Source organism: Felis catus, chromosome A2, assembly GCF_018350175.1.
Source record: "Felis catus isolate Fca126 chromosome A2, F.catus_Fca126_mat1.0, whole genome shotgun sequence".
In the NCBI taxonomy this organism is placed as follows: Eukaryota; Metazoa; Chordata; class Mammalia; order Carnivora; family Felidae; genus Felis; species Felis catus.
The window spans coordinates 165600348-165627329 of NC_058369.1; the positions used below are offsets into that span (position 1 = coordinate 165600348).

The 26982-nt window shown below is 48.0% G+C and overlaps 1 protein-coding gene and 1 long non-coding RNA gene across 6 annotated transcripts in view; one reads left to right on the forward strand and one right to left on the reverse strand.

The window, feature by feature from the left end:
* The window catches only part of DPP6 (dipeptidyl peptidase like 6), a 949991-nt gene that overhangs the window by 351095 nt on the left and 571914 nt on the right, over positions 1 to 26982 (forward strand). The gene's annotated exons all lie outside the window — the stretch shown is intronic.
* LOC109497706 lies at positions 7548 to 10024 on the reverse strand. Its single transcript, XR_002154103.3, has 2 exons — positions 9914 to 10024; positions 7548 to 7841 (listed from the first exon to the last, which is right to left on the reverse strand). It is a non-coding gene; the product is annotated as an uncharacterized LOC109497706 (long non-coding RNA).

Genomic DNA, 26982 nt, shown 5'->3' on the forward strand with positions numbered 1-26982 from the left:
CATAAAAAGGAACGAATGACCCTGAATCTGATTGTCAGGGACTCCTTAAAATATGATGCAGAGCTGGTATAAATTTGTGGGTAAGTTTCCATCTTACGCTAACGTTACTTAATTTTTTTTTTTTTTTTTTTTGGTATGCTAGGGTTAGTACCCTGCTCGTTAGAAATTGCTTCATTAGATGAATAAATAACAGGCAGTTAGCACACCTAATGCATTTCTGACTATAGGTAAACTGCTTTTCTTTCTGTATGATGCTCTGAGTCATTGAAGAAGAGCCTGGGGTTATAGATGTGCTTTGTCAATTACTTAGTGAGTCATGCTCTCTCTTTATTTGAACTTGTAATGATCAGATAATGGGAGTTTGAAAAGAATGTGAGTAATTTTGAAATTACTTCTTAAGCAAAGCTTTACATTCGACTGGGTAGAACCAACACAATTTCTTCCCAAATTAGAGCATATGTGGAGCATATAAATGGATATTTCATCTGAGTAAACAAAAGCATATTTAAAACGCTTAAAATGATGACACTCTAAGGAGCACCATATGCAGCTTGCACGGCCCTGGGCCGAAGGGTCTGACAACCAACCGTGTGGTTCCTGGGATTAGTCTCTTGATCCTGGGTCCTGGGCAGAACTGCTTCTACTGCCCTCCCTTCACTTCCCGTCTATAAAGTGAGTGGTTCCCCCCAGCTCCAAGATTTAATCTGAGCATATGGAAAACAGATTAGTCTGTGCTCCAAAGTCACCAAATATCTGCCTAGATCTGTCTGAAGAAGTCTGATTAAATGTGTTGAGCCTCATAGCTTTTAGCTGTTAGAGGGCTCCCAGAATGCCTTATTGAAATGATACTCAGACCTGGCTTCCAGACTCTACAGCGTTCTGAGTGACATCAGAGGTAATGGATCAGAGTCATATGGAGATATGTGGATGAACAGTAGGGTAATTTGTATTATCTCTTTCACAGACTAAGCTTCCTTCTAGCCACGAGCCTCCCCAGTGATCTAAATATTTGTTACATACGACACCCCAAAGCTCCAGATGAGCCCCTCAGTAAGCCGTGTGTGGAAAGGCATCCTCTGAGAGAGGAGGGTCTTTCGGATGTGTGGGGCCCACAGACCCCAAACTCACAGCACCGACGCTGGCCCTGTTTGCTGGAAGGAGGCCTCAGGGCGAAATAGAGAGACGCCCAGGATTTCACTGGCCAACAGCATAGTCCAGAAAAGGAAGCACATTCTAAATAATCCAAGGGATTCCTTAATTATTTAGGGGTGGGGAATTTAAATGGGTGATGTAATTACTCTGTAGTTTCAACTTTGAATTATTCATTACCTTTTTTATGGTGGTTTTATGCTAATCACTCCAGACTGTTGTTAATAAAACTTGTAAAAATCAGAGAGATTCAAAAGCAGTTTCCAAGTAAGGATTTAAAAGCCTCTTAATAGAGGAGTGGCTGTTGAGTCTCTCATCCAGGTGGCCAAAGTTATTCTGGGGTCCTGGTTACTTCCAAGTCTGTTCCTTCCCGGGCCCATCTACGGCGCGTCTAAAGCCAGGGTCAAGATGATGGGTATAGAGTTTCAAAATCTGGACATTGAAGCCTGGCATGAAATAAAACATTACCATACCACGAATTCGTGCTCATCTAAAACAGCAGCAGTCTTCCCATGGTTTGGGTGGCTCCCATGTACTTATATTGTTTTACTGGTAGCAAGTAGAAATAAGAGAGTTTTTTTCCATACAAACCCAGGACCGGTCCACCTGCAGAAGTCAGCAGAGTTTGGAATCAGTGCTTTAGATGGCTTTGCTCTTCAGACTGCGTGCCTACAGTAGCCAAATGACTGATTTCAATCCAGCTACTGGATGCTGAGTGATGCCATTTGATTTAACGGATATTTGACAAGAGAAATTTTTGTACTAGAAAGGCTGGTCCCAAGTTTCCCACAACCCAAACTTGAATATTTAGGAATCACAAAACTCATGAAAGACAATGCGATGTAATAGAGTGACAAGCAAGATGCATGGTTTTGCCCAAAGTGGTCACTTGACTTCCCTTTGTCCTTTTCTTCTCACCTATAAAATTGGGGGGACGTGTGTAAGTCACAACAGCTTGATTCTCTGTCCAGGTAGTATAATACAATCTCCCAGAAAGCTTTGTTTAAACTTTGTTTAAACTCCAGTCAAGTCAAAGTCGCAGTGGGTGGGGCCCACAATATCAATAAATGTTTCAAAAGCTCCCCAGGTTATTCTAGCAGGCAGCCAGAATCAAAAACAATTATACCACCTGAAGGTCCTTTCCGGGCTCTAACACTCTATATGTACTACGATTCTAATGATTACTTCTCGCAGTATAAGCACTACATAGTTTATATCGTGGTTAGGGCGGTTCCTCTTCCTGTGCTGGTCATTTCAAGAGATGATGATGTTAAAGTGGGAGAACAAAGGATACAGAGGATTTAACCCCCCCAAAGTGGCTTTTCAAGGTAAGGGCTTTGAATAGCCTTGGTGTGGACAAAGCATCCAATGGCCATCTATATTTTTAATTCCCTAATGAGGTATTTTTGGTCCCAAGAACAGTGAACTCCAGTTTCAAGGGTATAAAATCAGTGAAAATAATACTTACCCCCCAGATATAAGTTTGTTCATATTGCTGCTGAGGTCTAAGCAGGTGTCAGTGATACAGAGATCATAAGACACGATCCTTGCCTTAATTAGTCTACAGTCTAGTGGAACAAAAGAGAGCCCCTGTGTGGTGTGGGGTATTTAAATCTGCTGTTGGTTGGCCGTGCAATTTTCCAGTCTGAAAAGCTTTGCTGATGTATACAGAACTAGAAGCAGGACCCTGCCGCTTTATCGTTTCCCCACTTACAGGTGGTTTTTTTGTGGGTGAATATTTCATTATGCTGTCCGTGTTTCTTTGGGGCACAAAGATGTCTGAGCAGCACACACACCTCCAGACCTATTCCCGCAGGTACTCTGATAGCACAGGGTGTCTATACTGATGCTCATCACACGTGTCTGCATTTAGATATGCAAAGCTACATTTATACATCTCCAAAAAAGAACAAAATACAGTGGGTTATTTCATAAGTAATGACACAACTTGAGAACCAAATTAAAAGCCTCACTAACCTTTGATTCTTTTCCTGACCGTTCGAGACAGCCTTCGTTTTGTGATCCCACATCTCTCCGTTCCAGGTTTGCCTCAATATCAAACCCTCAGCGTAGATTTCAGCAGTGTAGACTGGAGAGCAAATGCCCTGGGTATTTGGGTTCTTGTGGCCACCTTGCCTCTCTGGAGTTGCGTGAACTCGGGCAAGTCCTTTCCTTTCCGTGAACCTTTGTCTCTTCTCTATGATGTGATGAGGCTAGACTGGATTTCTGTAGGTCTCCTCCGAATGCCCTGCGATTCTCCCTGTTTTCTCCAGGTCCTTAGGAAGTAGGAACGGTCATCGTAAAGCTGTTGATGCCAAGAGGCAGGATGGCAGACAGGATGGCAGTTCCTTCTGTTCGAGGGATAATCGAGGGACCAGCCTTGATTACCCTAGTTCAGTAGAAAAGGCCTTGCATTGCAGACAGATCAGAATTTGAATTTGGATTCTTCCGCCACCTATCTGTATAGTGTTTTTCCTCCTCCGTAAGGTGAAGCTGCCCATACTGCCTTACAGTGTTTGGGGGTGCAGATGAAACTAGATGATGTCTACACTACAGCATCTGTGAACATACCAGCACATAGTAGGTGCTCCGTTAGTGATGTGTGGGATTACCCCTCAGCGTTGAGGGAGGCTGAGTGCAGCACTTGGTAGGGTGTTTGCATCTCCAGCTTGGGGGTCTCTGCTTAGTGGGTCCCTGAGGTAGGAGTGGCCCCTTGGTTGCACGGGGGCTTTCCGAAGAAGGAAAATACTGAATCTCAGACGCCCCCGGTGGTAGAGCAAATGATGTCATCCCATAGGGTGACATCAGCCAGCTAGCCACCTGCCACCGTCCTCCCGGTGAGGCTGTCCTTGTATTTGAGTCTCTCTCTGTGGTCTGGCTTTCCATCTTCCTATGTGTCCTTCCGCTCAAACCGGATCAACTGCTTTCGGCTCTTGGAGGGAAACAGAGAAACAAATCATAGTTCGTGTGAACAGTGATGTTTTTGTCTACGGTTCAAATAGCCAGTGACACTTGGCAGCCAGGCACTTTGACGCCAGGTGGACCTGGCCACACCTCTTTATTTGGCCTTGAATGCTGTCCCTTTGGAGAAAGTCTTGAGTTTCTTTTTAACCAACGCTCAAAAATTATTAATTTGGCTCTTTATTTCACGAACATTAAAAGCTGGAAGTTAGTAAATATTTTATGATCTTAAAGCTCAAATGCACATCGGGCTGATACTGAGGGATAAAGAATTGAGGGCAGGGAAAAGGCCTCCTCTTTCCAGAATCGGCAAAATCGATGTAAAGTGGGCTTTCACTAACCTACCAAGGGTGTGACTAACATTGGCTAACGCAGGGTGATGGAACAGAGCTGTGGGACGCTGGCATTGCCCCGGGGAAGGTCTCCAGGTTCGCTAGAGGGTCATGCCTCTTCCCACCTTCCTCGGTGCCCCTGGCTGTCGTTCCCGGGGGAGGTGAAAGGATCTCAGAGTAGCACCGTCCATTCATCCAGCACCGTCAGGGCTTCCAAGAAACATACAGCAGCTCTTTCTTCCCCAAAGGGGAGGGGTTCCTGGGCTGGAACGTATTTTTGAAAGTCAGACGTCAGTCTTGGAATAAGCAGGCGAGTTTGTGCCTTGTATTTACTGCCGGCGTAGGAAGGGCTTACGTATACATTTAGTTCATACCGTGTGATTTTTTTCAGCATATACATTCAGGAACTCAAGCTGCACTGTTGGTTTTCTTTAAAGATTTTTTTCCCCCACCCCTAGTGAACCAGAACAGATTCTTTGGGTTTGCTATCGATTAAACAGATGGATAGACCTTTCTGATGGGCTAAAAGAACGGAACTAGGATAAATAGGGTTGATTTTTTTTCCCCAAAGGTCTAAAAAAGCACATGAATTCACCTCATGTGCTGGCAAGAGCTGTTCCTTCTTAAAGAAAAAGCATCGAGTAGGTTTTTCGTGGAATGGTCTTCCTACAAACCGTCCTCACCAACAAAATCATGAAGAAGCCTGCATCACCTTGTGTTCGTGTAGCAACTGAGGAAGTTTCTATTATCAGCGATTCTAAAAGAAATGTGCTGAATGTTTTATAAGGGGAAACATTCATATAGGAGATGTAAGTTCTCAAATGATAACCTAAGAGCGACTGATAGGACTGTAGATAAGCCCAGAGAACAAACTTGTGACCTGGGGAGTCTGTTGGTGCTTCATTATTAGCAGAGTGATTTGCTAAGTGCAGATTCTGTGCTTTGATTGTTGATGCCATTTTCTGCAAATGTTGCCTGCCAAGGCACTGATTGGAGAAGTGAGTATGTGAAATACAAACATGCTTGTAAGATTTTTAAAACATTGCAGTTTTAACATGGTTATTGACATCTTAATGAAGAAAAGGTAGATAATTATCCATGCTAGCGAGTATGTAGAGAACCTCTTTCTCAGGCAGATGGACTTAAGGGTAACCTGAGTGGCTCTTTAATCATCCTGTCTCATCTGCCTTATCTGTAAAATAGTGACAAGATTACTTATCCTGTAAGATTTTCTGAGAAATAAATGAATCACAAATGTAATGTGCAAGCAGAGGCCTTTCACTTTGTCACAAAGGCTGGTTTCTCTTTCCTTTTTCTGTGGGCACTAGCCCATAATTAATATTTAGCTACAGCATGTAGACTAAAGGTGTGTGTGCTAAGTAAATATCCGTTGGATGGAGGATGGATGGATGGATGGATGGATGGAGGGTGGGTGGATGGATGGGTGGGTAGGTGAATTGATGGATGGATGGATGGTTTATGGATGGGTGTGTGGGTGGATGGATAGGACAGGTGGATGCATGGGTGGATGGGTAGATGGATGGGTGGATGGGTGGATGAAGCTAGCTTAAATCCAGTTTACTATATACATTAAAATGTATGATTGAATATGAATCACTTGGGAATTCATCAAGTCTATTTACTTCAGCCTCATTGCTGATCTTAACGTTACCATAGTATCTGAAAACATCAAACAAGGTTTCCTTTCCCCGGTTGTTTTTCTTCTTGCCTGGCCCTCTTTAGGAATATATTTTTTTCTCTTTAGGAATATTAACATTGTTAGGTAGTTTGGCTATTAGCCATTATATATAGATGTGATATATGCATTGTTTGTTATTCACCTTTGAATTTAAGATAGCCCTTTGATTTAGGAAGCTGAATATTTCTGCTCTATAATTTATCAGTTAGGGAAAGAAGGCAGGGAAAAAAAAGCAAGTACTTAACCTAAGCCTTTCAGGGAACAGATGCTGGTATATCTCTGTCCCTTAATGCTTGATTCTCTTCCTCCTGTCTTCAGCTGCAGGAATGCCGAGAGTAAGGTAAAGAGGACTTACAGGAGACTTTCAGATCAATTCCCCAACCATTTCTTGGCACCATTTCAGGCACTGTATAAGCCCTCCAGGACAAATTTGGGTAGAGATATGAAGAAGGCCCTGGCTGGGCTTGTATTCAGCATAGGAATTTAGCACGAGTAATCAGAGTACCATGTGCAAGGTGCCAGATGGGGAGAGGGATCAAGTGCCCTGGAAACATCGAAACAGGGCACCTGATGTTCTCTGGAAGGCAGGGGGCTTGGAGGAAGACTGCAAAGAGGAGAAACTTCAATTCGATGCTTAAAAATGAGTTTTCAAAAAATCCCCATATGGACCAAGCATATAAAATGGTGCGATTCAAGGCATCGAAACATGAAATTTTGTGGAGTCTTATGCAGACAAGGATATGGCACTCCAGGTAGTGAGGTAGGTGTCCGAGGTGGAGAATTGGAGGTAGGGTTTGGGGGTGCCTGGGATGGCCTGAGGCCAGGTGTATCCGTGAGCGCAAGGAAGTTGGGAGCTATTGAGCTGAGGCACAGGAATTATTTCCAGTGGTAAACCTAGAAGTTCATGCATTTCCTGTTCGGAGTCCTCAGTAAATGTGAACTCTTGGAGCTAATTATTCCTGTAAATACATATACTTAGGTAAGCAGACTGGAGGTTCTTAGGCATTTTTGCTTTGTGTTGCTGTGGAGGGGCTAACAGTATGCAGATGGGTTGCGGGAGCCCGTGAGCATGGCCATTTACTTGCAAATTTCAATACCAGATTGAAGATGTTGGAATGATTTTGCTATAAATTAAGCATACATTATACTTTCAGACTCTCTTCAGAGTCTCATACTGAGCATTACCTGTGTGTGCGGAGACATGTGCTGGAAATCTTGGGGGGCAATGGAAGAACCAGGAGAAAACAGCATCCATATGTTCATAAAGTAGATGTCCATGTTACATCCCAGTGTCTATATATTTGTTTGATGTTTTGCCCTCTTACCGTCTTCATGGAGAAGCAAGGGTTGGATATTTGTTGGAGTAAAATTGAAATAGAGGGGCTACATTTTGATTGAAGCCTTAAGTAGTGGGTAACATTTTAATAAACAGAAATTTGTTTGAGGGGATATGAGAAAACACGTGCACGTAGGGGCACAGACAAGACAGCGTAAGCCTTGGAGCAGTGTGGCCGGAACAGAGGCAGCGTGTTCCGTGTTGGCAAGAGGGCAAACAAGTTCGAAATGCAGGGTTGCGACCCGAGTCTGGGAGGTCTTAAACCCTGTGTTCTCACTGTTGGTCACACACAATTGCTGTCTCCCATCATGTGCAAGACAGTCCCCGTGGGGGAGAAATCCTCCACGACTGGAGAAACCAGGATCTGCAGAGGAAGAGAGAGAGAGATGTGTCACCAGACTAACAAGTTAAGTTCAAGCAGGAATACGAAAATTGGAGGAAAGCGACATGAGGTATTTCTGCCTGCTAGACAGGGTAGGACAGATACAGCATCCCAGGGTGCACCTGCTATGTATGTGAGCACCTCGGCAGTATAGATTGTCCTCGAGGGCCAAAGAGAAGCGTAAAGCTGAAGGCTTCCTGCCTCCCAACTGCCATGGATGTACCTACATGTAAAGTAGCAGCTTCTTTTCTGAAGGAAGACCGAGCCCAATTTGAGTTAGCTCTGATCGAGTCTGAGGAAAAGGATTACCCACCAGGGAAGCTGCTTAATCCCAGAGAAAAACTGCCTGTAGTCCCAAGATACTGCTCACCTTGATGAGATTGGATATTTTTTCTTAAATGTTTGTCATTGTGGAACTTAGAAATCCATCCCGTGGCCAGGGGCTGCTAGTGCTGGGGTTGTTGGAAAAAAAACAGTGTATCGTTTTCTCCTGATAAAGGCAACTTGTGTATAGTTGTAGGTACGAGGCGAAGAGATGTGGAAATGAGGGTGTCAGTACAGTACAAGGGAGGGTGAAATAAAAGAGGAGATGATCAGAAAACTCAAGATTCAAAGATATGGATCATACGTATAGAATTCTAATTATCTCTTGGAACAGCTTTATTGACAGATAAATACAATACAGCAAACTACCCTTATTGATTTTTTTTAATTATTTGTTTTTGAGAGAGGGAGAGAGTGTGAGTGGGGGAGGGGCAGAGAGCCAAGGAGACAGAGGATCCGGAGCAGAGACCTGAGAGCAGAGACCCCGCTGCAGAGCTCAAATTCACAAGCCATGAGATCAGCCACCCAGGGGCCCCAGACCACCCATATTTAAAGTGTGCAATTTGATACGCTTCGGCAGATGTATACATCCAGAAACCAACCCCGCAATCAAGATAGGGAGATAGGGAACACATCGTGGTCCCGAAAAGTTTTCTCGTGTCGCTCACTCTGGAGCCCTCCTGTGGAAACCAGAGATCTGCTTTAAGCCACCATGGTCTAGGGTGCATTTCCTAGAACTGTATACACAAGGAGTCCGTGAGTGTGCATTCTTTCATGATCAGGCATCTTTCCTTCGTCCTCTTAGTAGACGTGTACTGCTACTAAATTATGGCTTTGTTCCCACTTCCCGCGTGAGGTATGTTGTTCCGTATCTTTGCATGGATTTGTCATCTGTGTATCTGCCTTGGAGGAGTGTCTGTTCAGATCTCTAGTCCATTTTATTACTGAGGGTTTGCTTTGTTTTCTTATTGTTGAATTCTGAGAGTTCTTTATATATTCTGGATACAAGTCCTTTGACTAATCTATGGCCAATATTTTCTCCCAAATGGTAGCTTTTCTTTTCATTCCCTTTTGACAGAAGTTTCTCCTCCTGATGATATCCCATTTACCAGTTGGCCCTGGTAGGGATCTTGCTTTTGGCAATGTGTCTAATATAAGGTCACAAAGATTTTCTCCTACCTTTCTTCTAGAAGTCTTATAAGTTTAGGTTTTATGTTTAGACCTTACAGTCTATTTTCAGATGGTTTTTGTATATCGTATGTAGTATGGATTAAATTTCTGTGTGTGTGGGGGGGGTGTGGATATCTGAGGTTTCAACACCATTTGTTAAAACAACTACCCTTTCTCCACAAATATGGCTGTAACGTTAGCATCCTCAGGATAGATAACTTCTAGCATCACCTTTCTTTCATTTTAAAAAAGCTTATTCATTTATTTTGAGAGAGAGAGGGAGTGTGAGTGAGCAAGGGAGGAGCAGAGAGAGAGAGAGAGAGAGAGAGAGAGAGAGAGAGGATCCCAAGCAGGCTGTGAGCTGTCAGTGCAGAGCCTGACGTGGGGCTCGATCTCATGAACTGTGAGATCATGACCTGAGTCGAAACCAAGAGTCAGATGCTTAACCAACTGAGCCACCCAGGAGCCCCAAAATCACACTTTCGACATATGTGAGAAGTGTTCAGCAGCCCCATGAGCAAACTGGGGGAGAATGGAGAAGCTACAGCCAGCTACCAGACCTTTGGAAAACAGCGCCAGGCCACACGCTCGGACACTTGTCCGGCGCCCCAAGTTTCACTCTTCACATTGTGAACATGATGCCCGACTGGATTCCTTTTGGGCAAGCTGCGAGAAGATAAAAATAAATGTAAATGAAGCAGAGAAGTGACCACACTACGTTCACCCAGGTGCTGGGTAGTTACGGCTACAGTCATCTCCCTGCCCCTGGTCACCGCAGTTCATTGCCCACCTTGCTGCTAGGTGATAGTTCTAAAAGTTAAATTCTATCAAGGCACTCCTTTTTACTTACTAGAAGCCTCCAAGTGGTCCTAGTTGTCTGGAATTCTAGAGGACACCAACACATCTCCGAGATTCCTACTAGTTTTCAGTAGGACCCTGTGCTGCAGTGTGGCTTCTCATCACGGCCTCCGCGGGCCAGGTTCTTTGGGTGGGACGTGTGGCCTTCCTGGTGTGGCTTCTTTCCTTGTGTGTTTGGCAACAGCACCTCACTTTTCAGGACCCTTCCTAGCGCGATCAGCCCCTCCCTCCTGACTCTGAGACACTAGCTCAGGTTCCATGTCGGTCACACCAGCCCCAGGAAGCTGGCCTTCCCTGCGGAGCTGTGATGGGGCCTCATCACCCTGAGATCCGCCATCGCCCGTGTGTGGTCTCGCTCGGAATGAGAAGTCACAGGCGCTCATGGAGTGAATGACCAAAAGCCAGTGATTTGTTGTGTTATTCGTAGCCATCAGAATTTCTTGGAGGGCCTTTATTTCTCTGTTGAGTGTTGGTTGTTTGAAGATGATTACCTTTGAGCTGTGGAGAGTATCACCTTGCCTGCTTTCCAGGAGCACCTGGGCTCCATGGCCATGAACCAGGTCCCCCGAGGACCTTGGGTTAATCCGAAAACACTGTTTTCCTCTCGCCTCTGCCCATCGGGAAGCTGCGGGATGGCGTCACTCTGCCCAGATAGGGCCAGACTGCTCTAAGGGGGGTGCCCTGCCCCTCTCCTACTGAATCTAGCCTTCCTTGTCGTGCACCACTCCCCTTACTTAAAATTCACCTCATTCCTCATGTAGTCCTGCCCGTTTCTACCTCCATGCTTTTTGCCTGGGAATTCCCTGAGAGTCCAGTAAAATCTTGTTTTTCCTCTTTCATCTTGGGAGAAGGAGGAAAATCCACAGGAACGGGCAAGAAGCGTGCATGTACCTTTCTGTGCCGTCTCTCCCCACCCCAGCCCCGGCTCAGTCTGGAATAGCATGGGTAGGTGCGGTGGGGATGGCCGAAGAAACGCCTCCCTCCTCCTGACTGGTGCTCAGGTGGCCCCCCGCCCCCGTCAGAATGCCTCAGCAGCAGAGGACAGTCCTGAAGGTGTTCTTGTAAGCAAGAGGTAGCCCAGCACGGGGCGGGGGGAAGGAGCATCCCCTGAAATCCACCTGTTATTGTCTACTTCGGACTCTGTGATGTCATAACAAAGGACAGTTGGAGGTGGTACCTGCTGACCCAATTCAGCCAACTTTATCTATTGACAATGAGGTACTATAATGAAGCCCTTTTGACATATCATTATGGCCATGCCAAGATGCCCATTTGTTCTGAATAAGAATCAATCATGTTCAATTAATATAGATTGTGTCACCACGCAGTTAATTTAGAGTGTCATTGCTTTGAGTTCATATCCCGACCTCACGGAGCCCGGTAACATTCACCTTGACGGCCACGCCACTGGCATGAGAAGGGGCAGAGAACCTGGTCTGCCCCTCCCGCCGTCTCGGACCTAGAATTTCATCCTAGCAGAATGGCACGTCCAGCGTATGGCCCCTTCCCCAGAAGCGCAAGAGGGATGAACCACCCTTTCGGAAGAGGTCATCGGCCGGAAGCAAAGCCATTTGGGGTGTTACAGATGGGCTCAGTGCTCCACTGATCCCTCCCACTACAGAGGACTTGGAATGTGCACCAGACAGGACACCTGTAGGCGTTCCAACTTTTGCCCATCCGAGAGCATGGAGCCCCTGTGTGATACACATCACACTTGCATGTACATAATGCAGTAGCATTGTTTTGAGCTCTTTCCTGTCCTTATGCACAGGCATGGTGGTTTTGTGGCTTAATGTCATCTTTCACTGTTCTCTCTCACTTGGGCGGAGGGTGGGAGAGTGGGTACGTGGGTCCTCAGTGTAATTTTCACTTCTTGTATTTAAAAATTACTCCAGCTGGCGGTAGAACAAAGATAATCCTCTATCCCGATGGTCACAGGACTTACCGAGGTCATCTGCAGGTATGCAGGCGTCTGGTGTGTTCATGCATCAGTCAGGGATCTCCAGAGAAATAGCACTAGTAGGAGGTGGGTCCGTAGAGAGATGTAGTGTAAGGAATTGCCTCATCATCGCAGAGGCCTAAGATCTGATCGGCTGGTGAGCTGGCCAGCTGTGTCGTTCCAGTCTGAGGCGGAAAATGTGAGAACGTGGCGGAACTGCCAGGCCAAAGGTTTGCAGGCTGGAGCCCCAGGAAGAGTTGATGTTTCCCTTCAAGTCCAAAGGCTGGAAAAGACCAATGTCCCAGCTTGAAGCGGTCAGGCATGGGGAGTCCCCTCGTATTCGTGGGAGGATCACCATTTTTGTTCTATTCAGGCCTTCAGCTGATTGGGTGAGGCCCACCCACATTAGGGCAATCTGATTTACTCAGTTTATTGATTCCAATGTTAACGTCATCCAGAGACACCTTCACAGAAACATCCAGCATAGTGTTTGGCCAGATATCTGGGCACCTCCTAACACGGATCAAGTTGTTACATAAATTTGGCCATCAGCAGAAGATTGCAAGGCTGTTTTCCTTTCCTTTGTTTTGTGACTTAACCGTCACCCTCCCGGCTCAGGAATGAGTCTTGGCATGAGACGGGGGCTGATGAGTGTGCAATGGGCTGGTAAGGCCCCATATTCCTTTTATTGTCCTGTCCCTCTGAATCCACAGCACCCTTCCCCGAGTCTCCTTGATAAAGCCCCTGAGGAACACAACCTCGTTTTCTATTGGTCGTCATCACGATCCCCCCAAATCCTTGTCTCAGTTTTCTACCCACCTAGCCATTCATTGGTTTGTGGGCAAAACTCTTGTGGGATTTGCCCAAACGTGGCGAAGCCTGTCTGGGGACCCCAGCTGGTGTTCATCTGAAGTTTTTAGTGCTGCTGCGTCCTGAGTCAGGACCTCAACTCCCCTCCCCCTCTTCCCTCCCTCCCCCACCAAAGTTTGGATCTTCCGCAGGAGCCATTGCTGGTTATTGTAGCCTTTTTAGCCCAAAAGACCATACTGGGATTAATTACCCTGGTGTCAGTGTCCTAGTCCACAGGTGCTACCGGAAAGACAGAAATGAAAATCTGTCGTTGTGTTAGGTGCCCACCCCCCCCCCCCCCCCCGCCATACGTTAATTCACTGGATCTTAACTATCCTGTTAACTAAGCAGGACTCATTTTTGTGATGAACAATTGATCTTGGACAAAGCTAATTGGTAGCTGAGTTCAACTTACCCATTTACTCCACTCATTTACACATCCAGTAGCTAGCTGCTTATGAAGAGTGCGGGTATGAGTCTAACGCTGTGTTAATGACGGAAAAATGAATCTGATGGCACCTCTGCCCGCAGTGGCTTCTTTTGAGAGAGTCCCCTGACAGTGCAGAGCCCGTGTGTCACACGGGACCCCCTGCAGTTTAGGGGACCGAGGGAGGTCCCCTCTGACACTGCACTCGGCAGTCACCCGGCGGGGACTTTTCACGCGCTCTTACCCCTCATACACTAGAGAGTCTGGTTTAATCATTCTGGGGGTGTGGCCTGGGCTTTGGGACTTTTGAAGGTTCCCCAGGTGGTTGTGATGGGGAGCTGAGAATAAGAGCCACTGGAGAGGCTGGGCACCTACGTCTTTAATAACCCCCTGAGCCACCGAGAAGCAGGTCTGAGCACCTTTTGCGGATACGGATGGTAAAGGTCGGTACACAGAACTACTGAGGCCTTTCTGGGACATCGTGGTCTCAGAAAATTTCAAAACAGGTACAACCCAGTGATTTCTGTGTCAGGAGAACTCTTAAGAGAAAGACATTAATTCTCGTGAATTAGGCTTCAAGTATTGTATATTTTTTCTCCTGAGTTTTCTTTGGAGGAAATGTGAGAGATTAAAAGAAAACCAAAGTGGTGCTTTTTTATTATTTTAGTGCCTGGGAAACAGTAGGTTGCAAAATGTGTCACCCGTGGAGCATTAATCCTGCCTTGTTGGCAGCTGTGGAGCTCTGTGTTAAAAAATGCTCTCCAGGGCACGTGTGGGGGGCTTAGGCGTTTGAGGGTCCAACTCTTGATTTCGGCTCTGGTCATGATCTTACCGTTTGTGGGTTCGAGCCCCGAGTCGGGTTCTGCACTGACCACGTGAGGCCTGCTTGGGATTCTCTGTCTCCCTGTCTCTCTGCCCCTACCCACCCTCAAAATAAATTAATAAACTTAAAAAAAAAAGTTTTTGTTTTTTTTTTAATGCTATCCAAGGAAGCAAAGCTGCCTAATCTCCTTTGGATGGTCCTCAGTATAAAATATTTGCAGCAGTCTCTTCAGAATTGGCTTCCATTTTCTAAAAAACAAAACAAAACAAAATTGTGACTTCTCCTTCCCTCAACAAAGGGCATCCCCTCTGACATCGATGAAGGACACGACACTTAGGGAGCAGCCCCCCAGCTCCAGCTGGGTGCTCCGATGTGTCTGATGTGTCATAATCAGCAGGAGAAGGAACAATTTCAGCTGTGGTTACAGATAATGGGGAAAGGATTTTCATTTTTAAAATGGATTTTTCCAGGTACTCAAAGTTAGCGGAAGGCTGGTCTAGGCTCATGCCTACCTGAAACAGCAGTGCAGCTAGGACCTCGTCCACACTTACACTCTGACAACCCTCCAAGCTCTCATCCGGGATGCTCGTGAACCAGAAGGCATTGGAAGAGCAGGTTGACATGGGGACCATCGCAGCTGGCTTCATGCGATGGCTGTTAATCATCCCTGTCCTCTCGAGACTGTGTGCAGACAGATCAACAGCTAAGGGTGACTTTGGAATAGTGATTAGTAAACCCACGTGCTGTGATCCTGCTCAACAGGGAAAGTATAAACTATGTAATTGGAACTGCATACACTTGAAAAGAGCTTTTTTTGAGTTTAACTAATTAATTTTGGTTTTTGAGAGAGGGAGAGAGAGAGAATTCCAACCACGCTCCAGGGTATCAGCACAGAGCCCAACATGGGGCTTGAACCCATGAACTGTGAGATCATGACCTGAGCCGAAATCAAGAGTCCGATGCCTTAACTGACTGAGCCACCCAGGTGCCCCTCAGTAAGGATTTTTTGTTTTTGTTTTTGTTTTCTTTTTTTAAAAATTTTTTTAATTAAAATTTTTAATTAAAAAAAATTTTTAAACTTTTGTTCATATTTTGAGAGACAGAGAATGCATGGGGGAGGGACGGAGACAGAGGGACACCCCGAATCCGAAGAAGGCTCCAGGCTCTGAGCTGTCAGCACAGAGCCCGACGCGGGGCTTGAACTCATAGACCGTGAGATCATGACCTGAGCTGAAGTCGGACGCTTAAGTGACTGAGCCACCCAGGCACCCCTTTATTTTTTTTTAAGTTTATTTATTTTTGAGAGAGACAGAGAGAGAGGGAGGGAGGGAGGCAGGGGAGGGGCAGAGAGAGAGGGAGACACAGAATCTGAAGCAGGCTCCAGGCTCTGAGCTGACCTCAGAGAGCCCGATGAGGGGCTCGAAGTCACAAACTGTGAGATCACGACCTGAGCTGAAGCCGGTCACTTAACCAACTCAGCCCCAGGGCACTCCGAAAAGAGCTTTTAAAATAAGAACAAATCTAAATTCATGTCCCAGCACCACCTGTTAACTTTGAGGCTAAAGCTCTTGACTTAAATTTCCTGATCTGTTTTTGTTTCAGTACTTGTAATAGCCCTCACATCACAGAGTTGCAGTACACGTTGAGGCAAGTCGTATCACACGGCTGCTAGAGACCTTTTTTGTCTTTAGTTGTCACCTTGACCTTCACTGTAGTTAGCATTGCCTGAACCCAGAGGCCAGGACTAGATCCGCTCGCCCAGTTTGGGGGGTTTAAATACACTAATGGCTTGGAGATCCTAAAGCACCAGGCGTGGTGTGCAGGCATTTTGCAGACCCCTGCCGTGCCCCACGGGCGCCCCCGGCCCCTGAAGTGGTGCCGCTGCCCTGGAGAGTTTGCATTCAGTGTGGACAGCATCACCACCCACGGAGTTGTTGGAGCAGAGAGAACCAGAACGGACGCTGGGCCGAAGTCCTGCGGTTCTGGGTCATGCACTTGGAAGCGGCCAAGAGAGCAGGTGGCAAATGTCCTCACCGCACGCACAAAGGTGAGCGGATGGCGGCACTTTCTGGCTGGTGGTGACCGGGACGCGGCGTCCGTGGGCATCCCCTCATCACGCCGCACACCTTAGGCTAAGTCATGTTCTGTGTCAGTTACATGTCAGTAACGCGGGGAAACGGTGTTTTGATAACGTAGTGCTGTGGGGCCATCGGGGAAAGAAATCATGACAGCTAAGTCTTTTCGTGAGCACGTTCACATATTTCCGTGGAAGTGCAAGCATTTTCACTGCATTCCCATCAGCCTCCACTCGCTGCCCACTCCCTGCCTCCCCCCGTCGAGCCTGAGTCACCCCCTGGGTGGGTCTCTCCCCCGGGAGAGGGGTTGTCCCCCGGGACCTGGTCAGTCTCCGTGTGGACTCTTGTGATGTCCCCATAGCCATGCCCCTGCCCCCGACTGGAATCCCCTCAAAAGCAGATGATAGGTCTCATTCTACCCCTGTGTCCCAGAGTTTAGCTCAGCACCTGGGCTACATTTAGGCTTTCGATTTATCCACAGATATCAACTAATACACGCACATGCCCAGCACACACGTACACACAGAGCACAATTATTTTTTTCCTGCTGTGGACACAGGTCGTGGTTTTTACTTTAGCCGCACATCGTGGAGCTTAGGGATAAGGGTATTAACGTCAGACAAGCCTGGGCTGGAGTTCTGATTTTCCCGTTCACTAGCTGATGGCCCTGCCTGAATTACTTAAGTTTTTTTCTCCAGAAAATAGCAGTAATAATAATTATAACCTTAATAGTTCATTCACAGGAGAGTTATTAAAAGCATTAGATTTGGAAATGAGGTAAGGTTAGCTCATGTACAGTATGGTGCATTTGCAGGTAGCATTCAGGGCGTGGGATTTTGCTGTTTTAATATTAGGTAGTGGAATATGGGCATAATTGTTAGGAAAAATGAGGCCCCAAATGCCATCACTGAAGGAGCAGTTTCTTCCACACAGCGTGGGCAGGACCAGCATCCAGAGTTGAGGCCGTGTTAAGGTGGGCCTGGCCCTCAGAGGTCATTCCTTGCCTTCCTGGCCCCTGGTCAGAAGCTGGTCAGGACGTGTGGACTGGGCTCTATGGAGCAGTCACATTGCTGTCCCTGTCCCCGGCATTTGCAAAGACCACAGTGGGGACGAGGAATTACAAGGACGGATGAAGTCAGGTGAGGAACAGAACTGATGGGTTCAAGGACGTCCGAGCACTGTGCGTGGGTGTGGGTGCAGGAGGGCCGAGCAGGGCCAGTGGGAAATAGCGGGGATTGAGCATGCTCAGAAACAACGTGGCACCAGGGGCACCCTGGGGGCTCAGTCGGTTAAGCCTCTGACTTTGGGTCAGGTCATGATCTCGCGGTTTGTGAGTTTGAGCCCCGTGTCGGGCTCTGTGCTGACAGCTCGGAGCCTGGAGCCTGCTTTGGATTCTGTGTCTCCCTCTGTCTCTGCCCCTCCGTGAATTGTGTGCGCACGCTCTCTCTCTCTCTCTCTCTCAAAAATAAATAATAAACATTTAAAAAAAGCACAATGTGGCACTGGGCATGGGCCACTGGCCTCTGATCGTGGGGGCAGGGAGGCCAGTCTCTGCTCAGGCTGCCGCCCCCCACCTGTGACCACGTGGACCCGTTCCGCCTTCTCAGTCAGCTGCCCTGCACTCTCCTGTATTTAAGGGAACAGAGGCCGTGGTAGCTACCATGGCGGGGTCTCAGGAGTGGCGCGGTGGATAGTGGATGGCAAGGCCTGATGGGATAGAAGGCTCCAGACACTGCTGCTGTTGTTGTGAGTTAGCTTGTGTTGTTGGAACTGCTGGTGTGTTCGGGGGACATGTTCCTGGCCCTTCTGGAGCCTGGATCGCCCAGAACGAGCCCTGGAAGGATGTTCATTTCATGTAATGACCCCGTGTCTTCTTTAACTGTGCATCTGGGGCTCCCTCTGTGTACATTTACCTGTCTCATCAGCCCACAGGGTGTGTCTGACATCCGGGAACAGCGGTGACATGATCAGAGTCAGGCGTGGGAGTCTTGGGCGTCTTCACCCTCTACAGCCCAGTCTGTGGATAAAATGCCCCTGGAAGGTTAAATGCAGAGCTCTCTAATTGGGTAAAGACACATTATCCAACAACAAGTTGCTTCCACGGTGCGTGTGTCTCCTTGACGGGACTTGTGGGAAAGAGGCGTGTTTCGCACTCGAAATCCTTGCTTGTTGGCAAGGAATGGGGGGCATTTCAACCTTGCCCAGAGTGACACGGAGAAGGATTGATTGCTCAGTGACCTCCGGGTGATTTAATGTAAGGAGAGTTCATTCTCACCATTAGCCTCCCTTCCCTGGTGTGAACATATGACAAACCCTGATGAGTCTTGTTTGAAGAGACGCTGCTCCGACGTGGGGGCACTGATTTCTGTGGACAGACGGAAACCACATGGCTGTTGACACCCCGTGGCAGGTCATTGTCAAGGTTAAGTGGGGGGGAAAGTGTGTTTCTTTTCTGTGACGTGATTGATTTTGTAGGAGAGCTTGGTGTGGAAGCAGCAGCGAGTCAGGACTCTACTTTTCCTTCTGCTGCTGACTGGCTGGTGACCTTGTGCCTCTGTGTGTACGTGTGTGCACAGGCATGCGTATGTGTGCATGTGGGTACATGTGCATTTGTACAATTTTTTTAAACATTTATTTATTTTTGAGAGAGAGACACAGCATGAGCAGGGGAGGCGCAGAGAGAGAGGGAGACACAGAATCTGAAGCAGCTCCAGGCTCTGAGCTGTCAGCACAGAGCCCGACGCGGAGCTCAAACTCATGAACCGTGAGATCATGACCTGAGCCGAGGTCAGGTGCTTAACCGACTGAGCCCCCCAGATGCTCCAGTACATATGCATTTATGTGTGTAGAGTCATTCCCTGTAATTCTTCATATGTGTGTGTCCATGTATACATAAACACATACGCACACACAGACTGAATATGTCTGAATAACTCTTTCCTGTGCTGAACTACATTCTGTCTGGCATCAGACAGGAACCAGATTATGGCTTAGATCATGTGCCTGTTGTAATATTTACATCTTAATAAGTGCACTTTTTTGGTGCCACCTTGAGATAGCACTTGGTCCTTTATTAATCATCACTGATGCTCTTTTCTCCAAGTGTTTATTCTTCCCTTGTTAAGAACAGGCTCAATGGGGTTTTGTCCTTTTCAGTTAATTGAGCTTTTTTAAACATTTTTTTTAATGTTTACTTATTTTTGAGAGAGAGAGAGAGAGAGCATGAGCAGGGGAGGGGCAGAGAGAGAGGGAGACACAGAATCCGAAGCAGGCTCCAGGCTCCAAGCTGTCAGCACAGAGCCTGACATGGGGCTCGAACTCATGAACTGTGAGATCATGACCTGAGCCAAAGTTGGGCACTGAAGCAACTCAGGCGCCCCGTTAACTGAGCTTTTTATCTTGACGTGACTATACGTTCGCATGTACTCGTAGGAAATAATCCAGAAAGATCTCCTGTGCTCCTCAGCCACTTTCCCCCAGTGGGGCCATCTTGCAGAACCACAGCATGATGCCACCAGCGGGACGTTGACAGGTGACACAGGACATTGCCATCCCTAAAAGGAGGGCTCCTGTTACTCCTGTAGCCACACCCACTCCCTCCGCACCCTTCCTGAGCCCCACACCCACTAATCTGTTCTCAGCTCCTATCTGTCTTTGATTTCAAGAATGTCATATAAATGGGACCACACTCTACGTATGTAACCTTTTGGGATTGGCCTTCTGCACTCAGCACACTTCTCTGGGGAGTGTTTGTATATACTCACGTGGTTCCGTGTCAAAAGACTCCAGAGTCTCTGAAATCCTAGAGTCAGCGTCCAGGGACGTCGGAGCCGTAGGGGACCCCTTGTGGACTATCGGAGGCTCAGAGGTCTTGCGTCATGGAGAGGTTCCTTACAGCCGAGTCCCGACCTCTTTTATTTTGCCAAAACCGGAAACAGAAGAAGAGGCATAAAGATGCCCCGTGATTGCTACCCCCACAGCGTACCTCCAAACTTCATGGTCACCAGAGCCACCGTGGTCTCTGTGCACAGCGTGCAGGAGCCGGGGATGCTGTCACCTGGACATCCTGGGCCTTAACAGTTTACAACGTGACCTTTTAACATACGTTAGAAACTTTCCAAATTGCGTGAAGTGATGTGACCAAGTTGATTGAGCTCTTCGAGTTCAGCTCTGGTCCTCAATGTGCTCCGCGGCCCTGCCGGTCCCTCCGAACAATAATAGGTTCCATAGAGTGAACTATTCTTCCAGTTCATTCTGGTTCATCCATGTGTCAGAAACCACTGAAGTGCCCCGGCAAAGTGCACATGATAGGGTCTTACTTCGGAGTGATGGAGAGGTTTTGGCGACAGATCGGGGTGGCGGTTGTGCAACATTGTGAATGTACTGAGACTGAATCATTCCCTGTAAAGCGGGTAGTTTTGTGATCTGTGAATTCCACTTGTGTAGATTATTCTTCTAAACGTATATGACGTCCTTCGGAGAAGTTCCCAGTCTTGTCCGAGACGTGGGGCGTGGAGAGCGTTCTTGAATGCATCCAAGCAGGAGCTCAGAGGAGCCTTCCCTTAGGAGGGAAAACAGGCCCAGAGATACTCCTCTCGACGTCTGCTCCTTGAAATGGCCTATAATTAGACACTCCGAGAAGGGAGTTTTGTATACTCAGACTGGAAGAATTTTATGGGGGAAATATCACGATGAAAATGTGAAGTACGTTGTTGGCAAAGCAACATTAACACACCCACGTGGTGCACATGTCGAGCTCCAGTGACTGGTGCTTTCAGATCCGGGGCCTAATCAGGCAGCCCCGGGAATCATTGTGACTGTGAAAACCTAATCATGCGCATTTCCTGGCATCCTGAATTTGCAAGTGTAATGTCATTTGTTTCCATGTAGTAAGAGGGTACTGCATTTGGAGGATGTGGATTTTTTATAGCATATTTATCAATTTGCGTGATTTTGAAAAAACAATATATAACATTAACACCAAATGTACACAAATGTCTCCTTTATGTCAATGCCGCTGAATCGGACCAGTTTCCCTGCTTGATTCTCTATAGCCTTTTCACAGTTAGATCCAGACACAGGAGGGTAAAAAGGCATGATCTCCTAGTGCTGGCTTGCTGCATTTATGTTCCGGAGAGCAGAACCCCAAAACTCTGAATCACAGCCCTTGGATTCTGTAGTTGATCAGGTGCGGCAGGAGCAAAGAAGACTTTCCCTCTAACTACAAGACAAGTTTGTTTTCAAACAAACCAAGAGGCGTGTATAGAGTTAAGACCCAGAATAGAACTTCTGGAACAAACTCTTATGTTATTTATTTTCTTACTAAAAAAAATTTTTTTTTAATGTTTATTTATTTTTGAGAGAGAGACAGACAGACAGAATGCGAGTGGGGGAGGAGCAGAGAGAGAGGAAAACACAGAATCCGAAGCAGGCTCCAGGCTCTGAGCTGTCAGCACGGAGCCCGATGCGGGGCTCGAACCCGCAAACTGCGAGATCAAGACCTGAGCCAAAGTCAGACGCTTAAGTGAGCCACCCAGGGGCCCGCAAAACTCTCATTTTATAAATGAAGAAACAGAACCCAGAGAATCTGTCTCTGAATCGGAAATTGTGGAGAAAATATCCTTTTGTAAAAGTAGTATCTATTTTTAAGAACATTTGTGTTCCTGGTTTTTACATGTAATTTAATTCTTCTAATTACAAATTATTTTTATTCTTTTTTTTAAAGTTTATTTATTTTGAGAGAGAGAGAGAGCACACAAACCGAGAAGGGTCAGAGAGAGAGAGAGGAGCAGAGAGAGAGGGAGACAGAGAATTCCCAGCAGGCTCCACACTGTCAGCTCAGAGCCCGACGCGGGGCTTGAACCCACAAACCGTGAGATCGTGACCTGAGCTGAAATCAAGAGTCGGACGCTTAACTGACTGAACCACCCAGGTGCCCCACGAATTATTTTTGTTTTTTATTACAGGAGCGTGACAGAAAGCAGGCATTGGCAATCGTTCATTACTTAAGAGAAAAATAAATCATCAACCTCCATGAGTTCGTTACGAACACATCAAAGCCACAGTTTTTGGCAGCTACTTGGAGAGAAAAGAGGCTCTCAGTACATGTGGTCTCAGAATATCAAAAACTTTTACTACTGGAGCACCTCATAGCATTTGCAGGGATCCAGAAAACTTATCATTTAGGTAAGAGGTGGCTGGGGAAAGTGAATCATTTTCCTGGACAAGAATAGAGCTGAACTCTGCTCACGACAATTGCCAACCTCACTGCATTTTTTTTCCCTGTCCATTATTTGAATAGCCCCAGATAAGGAAAGATACCCAGGGCTTTGCTGTATCCAGATAGCCCCGGCTGATTCACCCATTCTGGAAGGTGCAATGTGCTGTTTATCACCACTCTCCTTGTATTCTACTCTGCCCAACATAATAAATATTAAGCAAGTGCTGTGTACTTACATAATTTGCAGAATTGATCGGCTGACTTAAAAGCTTGATTCCCCAACAACAGAAAATGGAGTGCTTTGTGCGGAGGTTAAACGCACAGTTTAATTGGCAATTGTGCATTAGAAACCTATTGTAAAATGATCACAGTTTGAGGGGATGCTCCAGATAGCACAGTCAGGGAAATAAGTCTTCGTTTTTGGCCATTAAAAAAAAAATCAGGTCTTGGAATTGAAGTGAAAACATGGGGCTGCCTCAGACTGGACAACCGTCTCCCAGAAGGTGATGTTGTTCCTCCTACACTCTACCTCCTAACTCAGAATTTAGAACATGCTAGTTATGCAGGTGTTAAAGATTCTTTCCTTGTCTAAATAATTTGACCACATCTCACCAACTGTCACATCTCAGAGAGATGCACAGAACACATATACAATCTTCGATGTGCTGGGTATTTGCCATTTAAATGAAAGGAGGGGCACCTGGGGGGCTCGGTTGGTTAAGCGTCCCAACTTCGGCTCGGTTCATGATCTCGCGGTTCATGGGTTCAAGCCCTGTGTCAGGATCTGTGCTGACAGCTCGGAGCCAGGAGCCTGCTTTGGATTCTGTATTTCCCTCTCTCTTTCTGCCCCTCCCCCACTCACGCTCTGTCTACCCTTTCTCTCAAAAATAAATAAACATTAAAAAAAATAAATGAAAGGAAATAAATAGAAATCTAGGGAAGTCTGATGAAGTTCATCTGGACTGAGGAAGAGTGTTTTGCGACAGTGATTTCCCCAAAACTATTTAAGAGCATGCCTGGCAGGAAATCACACCGCTTGTCACATTCCTTCCCTTGGAAAGTAAAGGAAGCGTCAGCCTTGGGTTCAAGTGCAGACAGGGATGGGGAGGGCAGTGAGAAGAGGTGGGGGATAACCTGGTCCCCAGAGAGAGCTGTTAGATGTTGCAGATGTGCCCCATCTCACGCAGAAGTTGTCCCAGTAGTATGTGTGCTCGTCTCTCCCGGTCCTGCCCACCGGAACATTTTTTCCCTCTTCGCTTTCCCCACCCCCCAAGGCTGCCTACGTTTACAAAGCCCACCCCAGGCTCCTGTCCAAGGATTTCTGATCTGCAAGGATGTCACCTTGGTTGGTGTCTTTTGGTGGTTTTCCTTTCTGTCTCTGATTCTCATCCGAGAGTTTATAAAACGAGTGGTGGTAATTCTCCTGGAAGTTCAAATCCCCTAGTAATTGCAGGCACTGCAAGCAAGTTGAACTTGAAACCAGGAAACCCTTCTTCGGATCTCGTTGTAGAGGATGGAGCGATATGGAGTGTACTTAATTTTCCATCCTCATAAAACAATCCCATAAGTATAGAGAAGCCCAGCTGTAAGCTATCATGAATTATGATCGTTTCTTACTGCGGGTTCGGAAGGGGCGCCTTGCTCCTCGCCTGCTGTAGGAGGCGGCTCAGGAGGCCACAGTGCACATCAGTCATCATTGTGATGCTAATGGTTGCCGTAGGTTCCGGAATGGAAATATTAAAATTGCATTTCTCCTTTCTCTCTTGCCCAAGGGAGGGATGGGGACAGTCAAATAGCATTGACCTTTGGCCGTTGATGGAAAACGTTAGCAGATGTGCATTTAGACCTCAGTGCACGCGTCTCTGGTGCAGGAGGGCCCGAGGAGGCGGTCGAGGGCTGTCCACAGCAACCTCCGTCTTCAAACTGGACTCTCCCGTGTAGTGGGGAAAACCTCATAGCAAGACGCGTTATTCCCAATTTGGAGCCAGAGGATGATGAATCGAACAGACCAATAGTTGCTTCTCAGCAGGCGTCCTTCCTGTAACCTTCCAGCTCCCCAGCTGGTGGAAGAAAGGTCCCTAACAGGGATCAGCCTCCAGAAGGGGGGGACACTAAGGGATGCCCCCCAGGCCCTGCCATCCAGGACAGACCCTGCAGGTACCTGCGGTGGGTGGGCGTTGCATCCTGGGGTCCTTCAGGGTCTTCCTGGAGCAAACCTACCGTAGCCAGTGGCCTGTCGCAGAGCCTAAAAGTCTGTCTTCCGTCCCTCTGCTAATGAAGAGCCCGATCCCTGGGGCCAGTTTGCAGAGTTGAGTTCTGGCCTGACTTCTTAATAACTGGATGATTTAGAGCAAAATGTAAAATGCTGATCACGGTAGCACCTGCCTCACAATGACGTTGGGAGGCTAGTATGAGTTAATGCCTGTAAGGAACTTAAGACAGTGCCTGGCCTGTCACAAGCACGCAATAAAGTTAGTTATTTGTATACGTGACCTCCGCGTGCTGTCTGGGCAACCGGGAAGCACAGCAAACAGCTCACCGGAGTAAATTCCATCCCCTCCAGACGCCGGGACTAGCGCTGTGGCTGTGGGGAGGGCCTTGGGATGGGGCAGGGTGAGAGGCCTGAAGGTCAGGGCTCTGTGAAGGGAGGCCGGGCTGGGTGGTGGCGGAAGGGCCACCCCAAGTGTCCGGGAAGAGCAAGACTGTGGGGGTTCCGCAGCAACTGCTCACGGAGAGAGGCGGACGCAGGTGCAGTCCAGGCTCCGCCCAGAGCACTCGCTGGAGACGGAGGTTTATTTTCTCGTTTTCCAGACGAGCAGGCGCGAGTGTCTCCCGGCTAGTAAGTCGTGGAGCCGGGATCTGAAGCAGGCTTTGGGCAAACCCAGACTCACCTCCGTCTCAGCCGAGTCCTCCCCGCTGTCGTAGGCGGTCCGATCAGATCCAGGAGAGCCCTGTCCCCCCCGGGAAGCCGGGTGCCCCCCCCACCCCCTCTGCAGCCACAGAGCCGGCTTCCTTCCCCAGAGGGGCTGTCGCTGCGTCTCCAGAACCGCACTGGCCCTGGTGCGTGGCGGGAGAAGGGAACCTACCACAGACAGACCGGACCCTACGTGACGAGGAACAGGCCACTAGCATTTCACGGCCAGGAGGGGACCATCACACCTGTCGCCACCCCGTTCTTCCTGGCCCACCCGCTTGGGAAGTGAGTGGAGGGCAAGGTGCCCCCGCTGGGGTGACGCTGGGCTCAGCCAAAGCGTGAGAACCCTGCTCCACAAGAACGAGTTGTGGGCGTGCAGCGCTTTCGCTGACTTCTCCAGAATCTAGGGAAAGGAGTGTATCTGTGGTTTTCTTTCAGGCTCTAACACGGGTAGCTCCAGGGCCTGACATTCGTCCTCATCCCCGCCTCCGCCAACAGGTGGCTTTGGTCCGCTGTAGCCAGAGGCCCCTCCACGATCATGGTCGCCCCGTCTCTTGCACATGCAGCCTCCCTTGTCTCCCTCCGTGTTTGGAGATGCCCGAGCCCAGAAACTGCCCCCCCCCCCACCGCCTGTGGAGGGTGGAGGCAGCCTTGCCCTGAGGCCTTTCTGCTGGAACAACCCCCGCGTTTACGAATCTATGTGTGGCTCACGGGGAAGGGATAAGCTGAGCCCGCCCAGTGCCCTGCGTTTCCAGTTAGTGTCCATCAGTTGCACTTGGGGACATGAGACTGGACCGTCCCCGCTGGCCGATACCCACACCCTCCCCTCTGGTCTGAACCATGTGTCGGCGTCATTGGAGTGGGGCGGTGTGGCCCTTCGGGCACTCTGGGGACACAGCGCAACGAGGAACGGATACTGTGGGCTAATCCATAGGCGCGCAGACGGAGAAAACCCAAGGCAGAGGTGGGGGAAGGCCTCAGCGTTGCCGTGATGGGGCTGCCTCTTCAGAGGGAACAGTTCTCTTCCCTTCTCTCAGGCAAGCGGGATGAGCAAACTAGAAGGCGGTCTTTGAGGGCTGTTGACTCCCTCCTTTCCCCCAGACTAAATTGTGCCTCTAAGTGGCAGCTCTTAGCAGGTGGGAAACCCCCAAGGACAGGTGGCTGGAAACGCCGGAGGCTTGGCAGGCACAACCGCTAATGAGGAACAAAGTCACTAGTTATTTGAAATGGTTGACACAGCCCCAGAAGCTATTAGCACACCGAACACATTTCAAATGTGTGTTTAGGTTCTAAATGACAGGGATTTCGAGACCAAAGGCCCGCTGAAAATTCCAGCAGCCCAATTTATCCACCAAAGCATTCAGCCGGCATGTATTTTCCATCAGACTGTTTGAAATGGAGATTGGGGAATGTAGGGCCTCCAGAAAAAGACTTCCAGGGCTCTGGGTGCCCGTGACCTCCGAGGACTTTCGCGGAGAGCAGTCGCCAGGCCCAGCCCGGCACCTGGCGCACCGCAGGGGCTCA